The sequence below is a fragment of the Triticum urartu genome, chromosome 1 (genome assembly GCF_003073215.2).
Source record: "Triticum urartu cultivar G1812 chromosome 1, Tu2.1, whole genome shotgun sequence".
Lineage (NCBI taxonomy): Eukaryota > Viridiplantae > Streptophyta > Magnoliopsida > Poales > Poaceae > Triticum > Triticum urartu.
This window is the reverse complement of record NC_053022.1, coordinates 212009721-212026123: the sequence shown is the minus strand read 5'-3', so window position 1 is coordinate 212026123 and position 16403 is coordinate 212009721. Positions and strand designations below refer to the sequence as shown.

The window sequence follows — 16403 nt, the reverse complement described above, 5'->3', positions numbered from 1 at the left end:
ACGAGAACGGCTGTTGGGGATTACTTCTCCTGGCAGATAGATATCTCCCGGCAGTTTAACTACCGTTACGTACGTATTTCCCGGCAGTTAGTTTTCTCCCGGCAGGTTCCTTAGCGCAAAGGGATTTTTGTTATCGGCAATGCAACTGCCGGTAAAAACTTGTTGGCCCGGCAGTTTGTATGCCATCACATTGATAAAATAGAATTTTGGGCAGCATATACCTATAATTTAATAACAATTCACAATGTCTAATTTAATATCCATGCACAATGTTTTAGCAAATCAGGACATCACACAATTTATGCATACACTTCAATCAGAGTTATATTTAGGCCTCATACTTCATTCGATAAACATAGGAAGCAAATATAACGAGTACATATATATATTTCGAGATGGCACATAACCAAATGAAGTTGTGCCACAAAAGGGGAAGTGGCTTAACAGCCACCAAAATGGGCAGAGCTAGTCTCCAGGTTTAACAAACAGTTTCTAGATATGCCACATAACCAAAAATAAAGTTGTGCCACAAAAGGGGAAGTGGCCATATAGTGGCTTAACAGCCACCAAAATGGGCAGAGCTAAGTCTCCAGGTTCAACAAACATATTACATTATCATCCCAACACTGAAAATTGAAGGTCTTCCAGATCTTCAACTGCTTGTAGATCTTTGAAACCACCAACTTGTTGTGTATGTTTGGGAAACCTGCAACGGACCGAAAACTCAAAATGAAGCTCTTGTTTCAGATTTTAAATGAACACATTAAGGATTATGACATAGCAAGGAATAATACATAATTATATCAAACATGAATTCTTTGACGTGCATATTCAAAATTCTTCCATGGGCAAATATGACAAAACAGGAACCTGAGTTGAGTTGTAAAAGGAGTATATAATGTGTAGTTTGAATGCCAATTTACATTTCACATGTTTAGGTACTGGATGCAAACTAAATCATATACTCTTCCATGTAAAACACTTAGACTGAACACATGCATGTACATGATGCTACATTCCAAGAGCACAATCTATGAAGACGTAATAATATATAATAGTACAGTAAGTAACTAATTATTCTAGACTTTGCAAAGTATAACACCACTGGACAATGGACACATGCACTGAAAATAAAGAATGGCCACCAGTACACTTTGTACAGGGAGGTTTGAAAGATTACCATATATGTAGTCTCACCCAAATATTCAAAGGGGCTTAACGCCACTGGACAGGGGAAGCTTGATATTCATATACTACCAAAGTTGTTTTGTTGGCTATCTAATTATGACTCTTGAAATAGATTATTTGTATACAATGGTCTACAACAAAAATGGTTGAACAGGCAAAAAAATCAAGGTTGTAAGTTCTGATTGTAATGTTTATGTATTTTAACCAGCAAAATTATTATTGTTGTTGTGTGGTGCAAAAGATGTGTATATTGATCTAATGTGCTCAACTGTTGGCATTTTTTGGTAAAAGGAAAAAAGGAGCGACTTTCTCTATCTACAAAGAAAAAGAAAGAAGACTTGCAATTGTAAACAAAAAGTACAGTACTGTAGCTCAACCATAATTTCATATTTATGTCACATATGTGTGTACTGATCACTAAACTCGACAGCTATGGGCCCTACATTTACATCCTTTGTGAGAAAGCATCGAATGCAGGAAAGTCTATGTCCAAAAGAACAGCTCATGGGAGCTTAGCCTTTCTAGTAACCCAATATGGTAAGAGAAATATGTATATTAGCTCCTCAGCGTGCTTATGGTCGCATTGCTGCATTTGCCATTGACTTGTCCACTTCCAACTACATACATAGAAGAAAAAGAGTATTAAGCAATCAACCATGATAGTCATTGTAAATTTAGCAAAAGAACCCAAGCTTACATGCTTGTAAGGCCATGCGATACATCGCCCTTGAGCTTGCCCCATGGTTGTCATGTCCCCAACACCACGAGGCAGAATAGCATCCCTTTTTATTACATAGTTCACGACAACCTTACAATATTGAGAGCCAAGCTCCTGACCACCTACCTCCTCTCTCCGATTAACTGATAGAATTGTAGCTTTTGCCATGGGGCTATTATGATCCCGGTAAACATTATAAAGTATCACATCCCTTCCTTTCTGAGGAATAATGAAAAAGAAGTTAGATAAGCGGAAGTGATTCTTTTCCATCCTGACCTGATGATTTTTCTGCGTGATTGGAACTTCTTTTCGTAGGGATGTTGCCATCTTGTTTCGATGAAGTGTCACATCCTTATCTTGTTGCACTGTTGCCTTCTTCTTTTGGGAAATGGCAGCTGCCCTCACTTGCAACACCTCATATTGAGCAGGGGGGATTGGACATTGTATTCCTGAGTGAATGGGGATTGGACATTGTAATCCTGAGTGAATGCTGCTACCTTCTTTTGCAAAGTGCCCCTTATGTCTTCTTTTGCAAAATTGCTGCCTCCTTCTCTCGTCGCACCTCAAAGGTAGGGGTGGCAGATCCTACACTATCTTCTTGTCCATATGCACCTTCATGTCCATATGCATATGCATCTACCCTCTGGGGCGAGCCATACCATGGACTAAACTCAACATTTTGTCTAGCATTTGATTGTAACAACAATCTCTTCATTTGCAGAAATTCATCCTTAAGACTTGTAACTACTGATTGGAAATCATTCTCGAGTTGATCTACATGCTCATGTAGAAGCACATTTTCTTGTTGAGCTTCTTTTGCTTCTTCCTCGGCCATTTGAAGCTTCGTTGATTTTAGCTTTCTAGTTCCTGGCATGCCCAAACCTTCAGCACTTGGTCCTAGACCTTTACACCTGACATACCCATTCCTCTCCTTTGTAGTTACATGAGAGAAGAGGTCACCTTGCTGGATGGTTTTTTCCAAAAGTTTTGGACGCTCATTCTCCATATTTCCTATCTTTTTCTACAAGACATAACATATGATTCATTAACACAGTGATAATGTAGTGTTGCTTCAACTAATAACTTCAAAGCAAATAGGTTGCTAAAACTACTTCAAATACTTACAAACATATTTGCTGCAGCCACACTTGAAGGGGCATCGGTCTTCTTGCACTTGTGTGTTTCCATAAACACTTCATGTCTATGAGGGGGATATCCATTCTTCATATGCTGCCATTTATTTTCAAGTAGTTAGATCAGAATAATCTAGAAATGATGGCAAAATAATTTGTGCAAGTAAGACTTATATGTACCATTTCATGAGAAACACGAGCATGACTTTTATTGCCTAATCTATGCAATAATTCCATCTCCTTTCGGTTTTGTTTCCCTTGCTGTCTACGCTTCTTCCCTCTTTCACTTTTCCAAAAGGCAACGAGTTCTTCCCAATCTGTTGGGCTAACTCTATTATCAGGGACAACTTGGAGTTCCTCATCGGTCTTGTCATCAAAATACAAAGTCTTCAACTCTGATTTGAAATCCCTCCATTTCTTGGCAGCGCTTCCCATGACCCAATCCTTAAGTTTGTCATCCACAACATAATACATCTGTTTTAAAGCATGTGTAAATGTATCAAGCCTGTGTAATTATACAATGTAAGGGCGATGTATTAGATAAATGGGCACATTATATTATACCTTTAAGGTTGTCCATAATTGAATTTTTTGCTCAACTTCAACCTTTCACCAATCAGTGTGCCTAAGAGATTTTACTTTTCACAAGTGTGGAGATGAAGTTAGAAAACTCCAAGGCATTGTCCCCAACTGGTTGTCCATCTTCATTGTACTGTACACGAATTGGTGGCACTATCCCCAATCTATCATACACATTATGCATTCTAGTGCGCTTTTTGCCCTTCTTCCCTTTTGTTTCTTGACCCAACTCATGGTCTAAACATGGACAATAGTTACTAGGCTATCATACATTTAACTAACAGCCTATATGCACAAATATTAGAGCAACATACCTTCATCCTCTTGGATGTTGTCACAAGGCATCTCTTCAACATCTCTAGTCGTTTGGGACCTAAGGACTCGAGTTACTTCAACAATAGGCTTTTCAGCAGTGCTCTACAAATAAACAAACATGATGATGTATAAAGTTGTCATGAACTCAAAGCATGAATCAAAGTGCCTCAAAACTGAAGTAATAGATGCAGCAACCAAACAAAAGCATGATATATCACCTACTTCCTTTTAGTTTGTCGCTGACTAGCTGGGCCTCCCTTTTCTTCATTTATATTTGAAAATCTAAAGCGACCAAATCGTTCAAAGTCCTCGATGTTTCTTTCTCTAATTCTTGCTAGCCTCTCTTCCTCTCGTTCTTGAACATTGTCCTCATCTCTTCCTTTTTCCATTCTTTTTCCTGAAGAGAAAATTAATGACACATTAGATGTCAAGTAGGTAAGCATATAACTAAAAAATGTAAGGAAAAGACACACACTTTGGTTGCTGAATTGCACGAATGAGTGTTCCATCTATATCTGTCCTACTACGAGGTATATTTCTAACATCAACACTGAGATCTGCATTGGCATCTAGATCAGGGATTGGTACTCTAGGTGCATCATGCTGGTCATAAGCACCATCTTCCGCTTCAAACATATCATAAAGGTCTCGTGGATGTGGAAAACTTCTAACAAAACACCAATCTTTATCAAGAGCATCTTGCACATAGTACACTTGAGTTGGTTGAGATGCCAAAATAAAAGGTTCATCAGACTTGAGTAAATGCTTGAAGTTCACACGTGTGTCACCCAAATAATCAACTTGAACCCACTTGTCTTGTGCACGGTTGTCAACCCAATCACATTTGAAAAGCACAATACTTTGTTGTTATAATTTAACTAAGAATTTTGGTTATCACACCATAATATATTTTATTTGTGACCATAAGATTTTCACTATATTCACATGAGGGCGACAGAATTTGAGAGACAAGAGCAACCCCACTGCTTTGGGTAGGTCTACCCTCATCATAGGACTTTGTGTGGAAATTGTACCCATCTATGGTATAGCTATTACATTTCCTTGCAGCTGAGAAGGGCCCATTAGCTAAAGTTCGAATCTCTTCAGAAATATCTTTGCCATTCACAATTAGGTGTGCCACATGGGATTTAAACCACTCATGGAATTTCACATGGCGAGTGCGACTAATCTCTAACTTAGTCCCATGGCCAATTGAAGACAAATAGGCATCATACTTGCTGCAGGAGTTAAGTACAAAAGTTCAGCACTATGACAAATATCGTTCATAGGCTCAAATGATAACAATTCTTAGAATAACATACCTCAAGTATGGATCTATGTTATCATAATTAAACAAAACATATCGATGTGCTTGCAGCCATGACTTGTGATCCAAGGTCACTACATGCTTTCCAGCCAAAAATCGACCCTTGTTGGTAAAGAATGGCATAGTAGATACATTGGGCTCAGGGACATCAGTTCTGCATTTTCTATTAAATCTAGTCTCACATCCTTGTAAATAATGGGAACAATATGTAAGGGACTCATCAAACACACAGCCCTATGCAATTGACCCCTCAGGATGGCTCTTGATACGAACAAACCCCTTTAGCTTCATATTATACCTATATAGTATATACATAACATATATCAGATTATTTTGGAGATGGGAAAGAAACCATATGATACCCAGAAAATAAGTTTAGGGATGACCTCTCTACCGGATACATGCTGCTGTACTTTACTGGGCCCCATAGCCTCACTTGGGTTGGAAGATGAACCATCAAGTGAACCATAAGATCAAAAAAATGATGGCAGAAATATGGTCTCAAGAATGCACAAGGTCTCAGCTATTTCTCCCTCTAGCTTCTCCACATCACTTATGGAAATGCCAGGAGAATATATTTGCTTGAAGAATCTGCTGACACGAACCAATGCAATGGTGACTTCCTTTGGCAGTGTGTTCCGAACAACTAGCGGAAGCAATTGCTGCAAAAGAATATGATTGTCGTGGCTCTTCAAGCCAGTGATCTTCTTCTGCTTGACAAGGACATTGCGGCGTATATCAGATGCACAACCATCAGGGAACCTAGCTCCCTTCAAAACTTGGCAAAACAATTTCTTATTTTCATTGACCATTGCATAGGGTGCAGCAGGCAAATCAAATTCTTCACCAACTGGGACAGGTTGGAGAGCTTTCCTTATTCCTAGATGCTCTAGATCTTTACGAGAAGCATAATTATCTTTTGATTTCTTATCCATGCCTAAAAGTGTGTTAATTATGTTTTCACATACATTCTTTTCAATATGCATTGCATCAAGATTATGAGGCGGCGGCAAGTCTTTCCAGTATCGCAACCTAAACCATATGGATTTTCTTTTCCGAACTATTGGTGGTTCGCCAACCTTGCGCTTCTTGGTGGTTGTTTTCCTGGAAGGGTTCTTTCCAAAAAACAGTCTTCATATTTTCAGTGAGGGCCAAAACTTCCTCTCCGGTAAGTGGTACAGGTGCTGCCCCTAACTCCACACCACCATCAAAGGAGTCCTCATCAAATCTCTATTCATGGTTTGGATCAAGAAACCTTCTATGATTCATATAGCAAAATTTCTTGCCTTCCTTCAGCCGAAGAGAGCAAGTCTCTGAGCCGCACAATGGACAACCAAATTCACCCGAGGTTACAATACCAAATAGAGTGCATAAGCCTGGGAGGTCAGATGTAGTTGATAATACAACAGCATGGAGGTTGAAGGGTTTACCGGTCGAGGCATCATAGGTTCTAACACCCTCCTCAAATAGCGAGTTCAAATCATCAATAAGTGGTTCAAGGAACACATCTATATCTCTCCCAGGTGACTATGTACCAGGAATTAGCAGACATAGGATGAAATTTTGTTGCTTCATGCACAACCAAGGAGGAAGATTCAACGAAATTGCTACAACAGGCCAAACACTATATGATAAATTCATTGTCCTAAATGGATTAAAACCATCAGCACATATAAGCAGCCTAATGTTGCGACTATCTTCGGCAAACTTAGGATATTTGGCATCAAAGTCCTTCCAAGCAGGTGCATCTGATGTATGCCTTATTAGTCCATCTCTTGTGTGTTCTTCATCATGCCACTTGCAATCTGTTGCACTCTTCGGGGACCCGAACAGGCATTGTAGCCTCTTCTTTATTGGAAAATAATGAAGAACCTTTCTTGGGACCTTGTGTACACGTTTCCCATCAAGGCTGTTCTTTTCAGATTTCCACCGGGAAGTTTTGCATGTAGGACAAATATCTTTATCTGCATGCTCCTTCCAAAAAAGAATGCAATCATTCTCACATGCATGAATTTTAATATAACCTAGCTCAAGACATTTTATCATTTTCTTAGCTTCATAAAAGTTTTTGGGTAGCTTTGCTATTGGGAAGGCCTCTTTTAGCAACTCTAGCATCATGTCAAAGCTTTTATCGCTCCAACCTCGAAGAGATTTGGTATGTAGTAACCTAACAATGAAACGTAGTTTTGAAAAGGTTGTGCATCCTGGATAAAGCTCCTCGTTATCATCAGCTATGAATTGTTGAAAAGCATCTGCCTCATGCTTATTTTTCTTTTCTAGAAGAGGGTCAACGCTCCCAGGCTCTACATCCTCGTGAATTCAATCCTCCCCGCCGCCACTATCACTCAAATCCCCAATTAGGTGTGCCATATCTTGAATCATTTCGAACATCTCATCATAATTATCTAGGTCATTCTCCTATTGAACATCATCTGGTTGGACCGGATCATGGTCACTATCAGATGCAAGAGATGATGATGCCTCCCCATGATATATCCATCTTTTGTACCCAATAATAAACCCATGATATAATAAGTGCTCATACACATCACTAGCTTCGAACCAACAACAGTTCAAGCATTTTCTACAAGGACATAATATAGCATTCCCTCTTGCTGAATGAGTAAAAGCAAACTCTATGAATTTCACTACCCCGTCTATATATGCTTGTGTGTTTCTAGCTTTATCCATCCAACTCTTGTCCATTCTTGACCAAATTCACTATATTTACCTAACATATGAAATAAAGTATACTTCTATTAATGGGGGAAATCTAGTGATAAAATGCATGCCATTCATATCTAATACAAGCAAGGACAAATACAATACGGACCAAGAATGCAATCTGGCATAATAGAATAAATATTCAATTGAAAGATGTCATTTCAGGAACTTTAAAAACTAAAATAGTAGTAAGAATATTATTATCTATGTGATAAAAACAAAGCACTTGTTATGTCCACAAATCTGATTTTTTTAAGGAATACACAAATCTGATTTCATGAAACATAAACAAAGAAGTGTTGTAGAAACAAGGGTTGAGGAGGCGTCCATATGATAAAAACAGAGCACTTGTTCTGTCCACATGCTACAACTTTGCATCTATATAAAACAATCATTCATATGATAAAAACAGAGCACTCGTTCTGTCCACATGCTACAACTTTGATGCATCAACTAAACACAAAAAGAAGTGTTGTAAAAACTATAACTGAGTGCCTAGTACACAAATTAAACTAACCCATCTAACATTTTTGCAAGTTAGCATTGAATCATCTGCCAAGTTCACAGATTGAAATGGTAACAATTGTACAAGTCAGAATTGAATCTCATTTGCAGGTACAAAATTTTAACCAAACCCAGGCAGCAAAGAAATCTCACCAAATGCTCAGAGAGAGGATGTTCAGGAGGCAGCCCTGTCCATAGAGAGGATGTTGATGTTGAGGTGGCAGAACTGCTCGCCGGAGAAGAGGGACGCTCCGCTGCTTGGGGGAACGGAGAGGATGTTGACGTGGTAGTGAGCTACTCGCTGGAGAAGGGGACGCCCACTGCTTGGAGGATCAGAGAGGACGTACAGGAAGCGGTCCCACTCGGTGCTCGACTCCTCGGTCCATGGGGGTGCCACGGCGCTGCTATGCGGTTGTTGCGGCCAAGGACTGACTCCGTCCGGGTGGACGACAGTCGGCGGCGGTGGGGTGGCTGGAAGAGGCGGCGGGGCTGTGGTGGTGGGGGACGCTGGCGCCAATGGGATTTCAGGGTGCAGGTCGGATTTGGGGGCGGCGGCTGCGGTCAGGTAGGGCACGAGGGATTGGGGGTGGCTGCGGTCTGGAGGTAGGGCACGAGGTAGTAGTTCTTTTGGTCTTTTTTTTGTCTCTCGCGCGCTTTTCCTCACTTGCGCGCGCTTAGGTCCAAACTGTATTTTACTCTCGCGCCAAAAGCGAACCCCGGAAGATAATGGGCCGTAGTAGGCTTCTCCAGGCAGACATGGCGCCCCCAAGTGTCCCGGCAGTTTTGTTTGCCTTTGTTCTTCAAGTTCTACCAGCAGTTGCATCGCCGTGAGCTAGTTCTACCGGCAGTTACAGATGCCCCGGCAGTAAATTTACCCTTGTTTAGATACTTCTCCCGGCAGTTAACTGCCCCGAAACAAGTGTTGTGGTGTAGTGCGTCGTCCACCACAGCTGCACAGCCGCCAACCATCTACAGCCCTGGACATCCGGCCCCGCCAGCCCAGACATCTGGCCCTTCCCGAGCTCCCGGAAATCCGGCCTCCCGCCTGGATATCCGGACACCACCTATCCAGAGAGCAACAAGGCCAGCGCCTCCAGCCCGGACATCCGGCCACCCCAGCCCGGACATCCAACTCCTCATGAAAGCCCGGACATCCGGCCCGACGCCCGGACGTCCGGCCTCCCCTGTCTGCGCACAGTGTAAGGGCCCGAGGCCCGTGTACCCCTTTGCCCGCCTAGACTATATATACTCTTCTCCTACCTACGTTTTAGGGTTAGCGTTGTGATAGCTCATTTGAGAGATAGAGCCTCGCCCATCCATATCGGATCTACTCCTTGAGAGAGACCGCAGCCCCTCTATAGAGAAGATCCACCTTGGATTCAAGACCCCATTTTGGGTGGCCCCATCAAGACCTCCTCACGGAGAAGAACCAGTTACCCTTTGTATCATCCCTTGTTGATCGTGGATCATGTATCTTACTTTGTGTTCATGGATCTAGCATATGTGTGATCGTTCTTGTTGGTTTGAGTGATTCTCTCGTGTTTCCCCTCGTGTTCTTCGTGTTTTTCACGGGATCCGCTCCTTTCGTGAAAGATCGGCCATCTAGGGTTCCACCCTACATCATCTTGGTATCTAGAGCCACGTTGATCACGATTTCGGAGCCTCCCCGTTGTGTTTCTAGCCTTATTTTGTTGATTTTCTCCCTAATTCGAAAATTCCCCACAAAAATAGCCCCCAATTTTTTTTGTGATTTGTTGGTGTGATGAAGTTTTGTTGGATTTGATCCGTGGATTTCATGTGTTGCAGGTAGATCTAGCTTTCCTTCAACTTTCCCCCAATTTCCTTCCACAAATTCCCCCGAATTTTGCCCCGATTTGCCACCTTCCATGCGGAGTTTGTCCACGGATCCAGAGCCCGGACATCCGGCCCCTGGCAGCATCACTTCCATCCACCGCCCCGTTTCCCGTCCAAATTTCACCAAATTTTTTTCCGGTGCCCACATACACTTCCGCATAGCACCTGCATATACCACATACACCACCTTCGCTTACCACTACCAACTCCGATTATTTTGTCACATTTTGCTTTGAGAATTTGAGTTGCGGTTCCATGTCCTATTGTGTTTTGCCTATTTAGGTACGGTTCGACATCGACACCGCCACTCGTCTTCGCCATGGACGCATCATCGACAACGACCACTTCACCATTTTTGACACTGTCAACCGCTTCTTGCTTACAAACAACCAACATCAAGCGATAAACTCGTCTTGGTATAGTGATACACCATTCTTGCCATTACATTGATAGCCATCATAGCCTTACTCTTTTGCATCACTTACCCATCGAGACTAGCCTTTGAGTATTGCCGGCAACGTGACTTGTGCACATTAGTGATCATACTTCCCATAGCATACATAGATCGTTGGTGCATATCATGGTATCATCTCTTGTGTCACAAAGTTGTCATCGCATACACAATTGCTATCTTCGTTCGTTAAGAATTGCATGAGAAAAAGAGCTCAAACAACAAAGAGCCAAACAAGCTTTTATGCAAAAGGGAAAGATAAGCAAAGTTCTTTTAAGCAAGAACCATAGCATCATACAACATTAAGATTGTCATACTAGATCATCTTGGATCATATCATCGGAACACCATACATAGAGCATACTTGGGATAGAAGTCGTTGCATTTTTGCTTAATAGGTTGTGCACAAGTCTTCGTATCCGCCTATTGTGCAATCGTGCTAGCGTCTCTCTAGTGTTATGCAACAAGAGCATTTTCGTGGATTCCACATTTTGGCTCATCCTTGGTTGCATGACCCCACTTATCTCTTTGCGTATGTGTTTCCATGTACCTTATTTTGCTTGGTCGACTTGTTGCATTGCAAACTTGCATATCTTTTCCAACATTATTGAAGCTCACTAACAATTGCACCAAATTTCGTGCCACCATCCTAACCGAGCACCACCATAAGCTTTTACTTGTGTAGGCGTGAGAAACCGACAAGAATTGGTACCAATTGTGCTATTTTCTTGTTCCACACTGGAGTGATCTTTGATCCATCTTCAACATCGGTTAAGGTACATTTGGTATACGTTCTTCTCTTTCTCCCACTCACATATTTCTCTTGGAATGATGGATAGGCCAAGTACTTCTACCAACCCACTCTTCATCGGGCTAGACGACGACATGAACTCCTACATCACAAAGAGCCACCTCTTTGGTGCACAACGTGCTTTGCATCAAGAGCAACAAGCAATGAGCGAACGCATCGACAACCTCACCACCGATTTGTGACATTCCGAGCAACACACAAGAGACTAATTCGACCACAAGCTCGCCGACAACAAGCAAGAGAACAATGCAAGAATGGATGAGATTCGTGCTTTGTTGGTCAACCACTCTTCTTCCACTTCGTCCTCCTCAAGAAGGAGCCGCTCAAGTTGACACTCCGACTACACCATCTCCGGCTCAAGTACACCGACATCAAATACTCTTTGTCATTCTGCGCGCCAAGATCGTCAAGCCAACAGCACCATCTACACGACAACAACTCGCAAGAACAATGACATCGTTAAAACCAAGCTACCTTTGCGCAAGCACGAGAACGGCAATGACAACGCCAACATGAAGAGGAAGAGCGAGCGCGTCTATGATACGTCTCCAACGTATCTATAATTTTTTATTGTTCCATGCTATTATGTTATCTGTTTTGGATGTTAATGGGCTTTATTTTACACTTTTATATTATTTTTGGGACTAACCTATTCACCCAAGGCCCAGTGCAAATTGCTATCTTTTTGCTATTTCAGTGTTTCGCAGAAAAGGAATATCAAACAGAGTCCAAACGGAATGAAACCTTTGGAAGCGTGATTTTTGGAACAAACGTGATCCAGAGGACTTGGAGTGGACATCAAGAAACGAACAAGGTGTCCACGAGGTAGGGGGCACGCCTACACCCCTGGGCACACCCTCCCCCCTCGTGGCTCAACCGACCTACTTCTTCCTCCTATATATGTTCACATACCCCGAAAACATCAAGGAGCACCATGAAACCCTATTTCCATCACTGCAACCTTCTGTACCCAAGAGATCACATCTTGGGGCCTTTTCCGGAGCCCGCCGGAGGGGGCATCGATCACCGAGGTCCTCTACATTAACTCCATGGCCCCTCTGATGATTTGAGTCTTTTCTTTGTACTTTACCACAATAATCCTTTCTGTACACACCTTTTGTGAGAGACACACATGAATTGGAATTTATTAGAATACTCTATGTGCTTCACTTATATCTTTTGAGTTGGATAATTTTTGCTCTAGTGCTTCGCTTATATCTTTTAGAGCACGGCGGTGGTTCTATTTTATAGAAATAATTGATCTCTCATGCTTCACTTATATCATTTTGAGAGTCCTTTAGAACAGCATGGTAATGTACTTTGGTTATAAATTTTAAATGCTAAGAGAAGTTGGATGCTTGAGTTGTTTTGAGATATAAAGATGGTAATATTAGAGGTGTGCTAGTTGAGTAATTGTGAAATTGATGAATACTTGCGTTGAAGTTGGCAAGTCCCGTAGCATGCACGTATGGTAAACGTTGTGCGACAAATTTGAAGCATGGGGTGTTCTTTGATTGCTTTCCTTATGAGTGGCGGTCGGGGGACGAGTGATGGTCTTTTCCTACCAATCTATCCCCCTAGGAGCATGCGCGTAGTGCTTGGTTTTGATGACTTGTAGATTTTTGAAATAAGTATGTGAGTTCTTTATGACTAATATTGAGTCCATGGATTATACGCACTCTCACCCTTCCATCATTGCTAGCCTCTTCGGTACCGTGCATTGTCCTTTCTCACCTTGAGAGTTGGTGCAAACTTCGCCAGTGCATCCAAAACCCGTGATATGATAAGCTCTATCACACATAAGCCTCCTTATATCTTCCACAAAACAGCCACCATACCTACCTATTATGGCATTTTCATAGCCATTCTGAGATATATTGCCATGCAACTTTCCACCGTTCCATTTATTATGACACGCGTCATCATTGTCATATTGCTTTGCATGATCATGTAGTTGACATCGTATTTGTGGCAAGGCCACCATGCTTAATTTTTCATACATGTCACTCTTGATTCATCACAATCCCAGTACACCGCCGGAGGCATTCACATAGAGTCATATTTTGTTCTAAGTATCGAGTTGTAACTCTTGAATTGTAAGTAAATAAAAGTGTGATGATCATCATTAGAGCATTGTCCCATGTGAGGAAAGGATGATGGAGACTATGATTCCCCCACAAGTCGGGATGAGACTTCGAACAAAAAAAAGAGGCCATAAAAACAGGCCCAAACAAAAAAAGAGAGAAAAAGAGAGAAGGGACAATGTTACTATCCTTTTCCACACTTGTGCTTCAAAGTAGCACCATGATCTTCATGATAGAGAGTTTCTTATTTTGTCACTTTCATATACTAGTGGGAGTTTTTCATTATAGAACTTGGCTTGTATATTCGAATGATGGGCTTCCTCAAATGCCCTAGGTCTTCGTGAGCAAGCAAGCTGAATGGACACCCACTTAGTTTCTTTGATGAGCTTTTATATATTTATAGCTCTAGTGCATCTGTTGCATGGCAATCCCTACTCCTTGCATTGACATCAATCGGTGGGCATCTCCATAGCCCATTGATTAGCAACGTCAATGTGAGACTTTCTCCCTATTTGTCTTCTCCTCAATCATCATATTCTATTTCACCCATAGTGCTATGTCCATGGAGCGTGCTCATATATTGCGTAAAAGTTGAAAGAATTTGAAAAGGCTAAGTATGAAACAATTGCTTGGCTTGTCATCGGGGTTGTGCATGATGAGAGCATTTTCTGTGACAAAAATGAAGCATGGCCAAACTATATGATTTTGTAGGGATAAGTTTTCTTTGGCTATGTTATTTTGATAAGAAATAATTGCTTGATTATCATACTTGGATTATTACTATTTTTATGTCAACAATAAACTTTTATCTTGAATCTTTCGGATCTGGACATTCATGCCACAATAGAGAAAAATACATTGAAGAACATGCTAGAAAGCATTCCACATAAAAAATTCTGGTTTTATCATTTACCTACTCAAGGACGAACAGGAATTAAGCTTGGGGATGCTTGATATGTCTCCAACGTATCTATAATTTTTGATTGTTCCATGCTATTATATTATCTGTTTTGGATGTTAATGGGCTTTATTTTACACTTTTATATTATTTTTGGGACTAACCTATTAACCCAAGGCCCAGTGCAAATTGCTGTTTTTTGCCTATTTCAGTGTTTCACAGAAAAGGAATATCAAACGGAATCCAAACGGAATGAAACCTTTGGGAGCATGATTTTTGGAACAAACGTGATCCAGAGGACTTGTAGTAGACGTCAAGAAACAAACGAGGTGTCCACGAGGCAGGGGAGCGCCTACCCCCTGGGTGCGCCCTCCCCCCTCATGGGACCCTCGTGGCTCAACCGACCTACTTCCTCCTCCTATATATGTTCACATACCCCGAAAACATCAAGGAGCACCACGAAACCCTATTTCCACCGCTGCAACCTTTTGTACCCAAGAGATCCCATCTTGGGGCCTTTTTCGGAGCTCTGCCGGAGGGGGCATCGATCACAGAGGGCCTCTACATCAACTCCATGGCCCCTCCGATGATGTGTGAGTAGTTTACTTCAGACCTTCGGGTCCATAGCTATTAGCTAGATGGCTTCTTCTCTCTCTTTGAATCTCAATACAAAGTTCTCCTCGATCTTCTTGGAGATCTATTCGATGTAACTCCTTTTGCAGTGTGTTTGTTGAGATCCGATGAATTGTGGGTTTATGATCATGCCTAGATATTCTCATAATTATTCACTTTTCTATCAATTAATCGACAATAATTTGTTCACGCACCGTAATACTTATGCTATCTTGAGAGAAGCCACTAGTGAAACCTATGGCCCCCGGGTCTATTTTCCATCATATAAGTTTCCAATCTATTTTACTTTGCAATCTTTAATTTCAATCTATATCATAAAAATACCAAAATGTTTATCTTATTATTATTATCTCTATCAGATATCACTCTCGTAAGTGACCGTGAAGGGATTGACAACCCCTTTATCGCGTTGGTTGCGAGGTTCTCATTTGTTTGTGTAGGTACGAGGGACTTGCGTGTGGCCTCCTACTGGATTGATACCTTGGTTTTCAAAAACTAAGGGAAATATTTACGCTACTTTGCTGCATCACCCTTTCCTCTTCAAGGGAAAACCAACGCAGTGCTCAAGAGGTAGCAGTCTACACCATGAAGCACAAGATACCGAGGCACAACGTCAAGGGCAACAATTGCGAGAAGCTCAAGAACTTGAGGCGCAACAAGCCCTCCGAGAATCAAGTCGAGTCGTAGCAAACCAAGGCCGACAAGCTCGTGAACATCAAGAGGCACTTCGCGTGTAGCGACCCGACCTCAGGCGGTCAAGCCTCTGTGTATCTGTGCCATCCCTGGATCGGTATGCTGGCACACACAGTACATCAATGTACATATCAAAGTGCAATCACATGTATAAATAACGTAAAACTGATATATACCTCATAAGTCTCAGCGGAAACAAACAATCGGGTGTGGAGTCCCATCAACGCCATCGGTAGGTTGAGTGTAGACCGTAACCCTGTACCATACTCTTACTCGTTGGAAGGAACATATCTGCAACATGAGACATTGCAACCATGTAGGTCGGTACATTGAATGTAATGGCAAGATCACAATATGAGAAAAGCAGATGATAAAACTATTCTATATGCAATATGGCTTTGTGGCTCTGTGTCTGATGTTTTTGCGTAAAAGATGGTTTTATTTTCCCTACAACAAAGGAATATCAGGAGTCTGTACTATGGAGTTTTCTG

At 41.7% G+C, this 16403-nt stretch overlaps 1 long non-coding RNA gene across 1 annotated transcript; it reads right to left on the bottom strand.

Annotated features, from left to right (window-relative positions):
• Positions 1–4267: 4267 nt before the first annotated feature.
• LOC125524279 lies at positions 4268–8683 on the bottom strand. The gene is made up of 2 exons (XR_007290659.1): positions 8642–8683; positions 4268–4330 (listed from the first exon to the last, which is right to left on the bottom strand). It is a non-coding gene; the product is annotated as an uncharacterized LOC125524279 (long non-coding RNA).
• Between the last annotated feature and the right edge of the window lie 7720 nt (positions 8684–16403).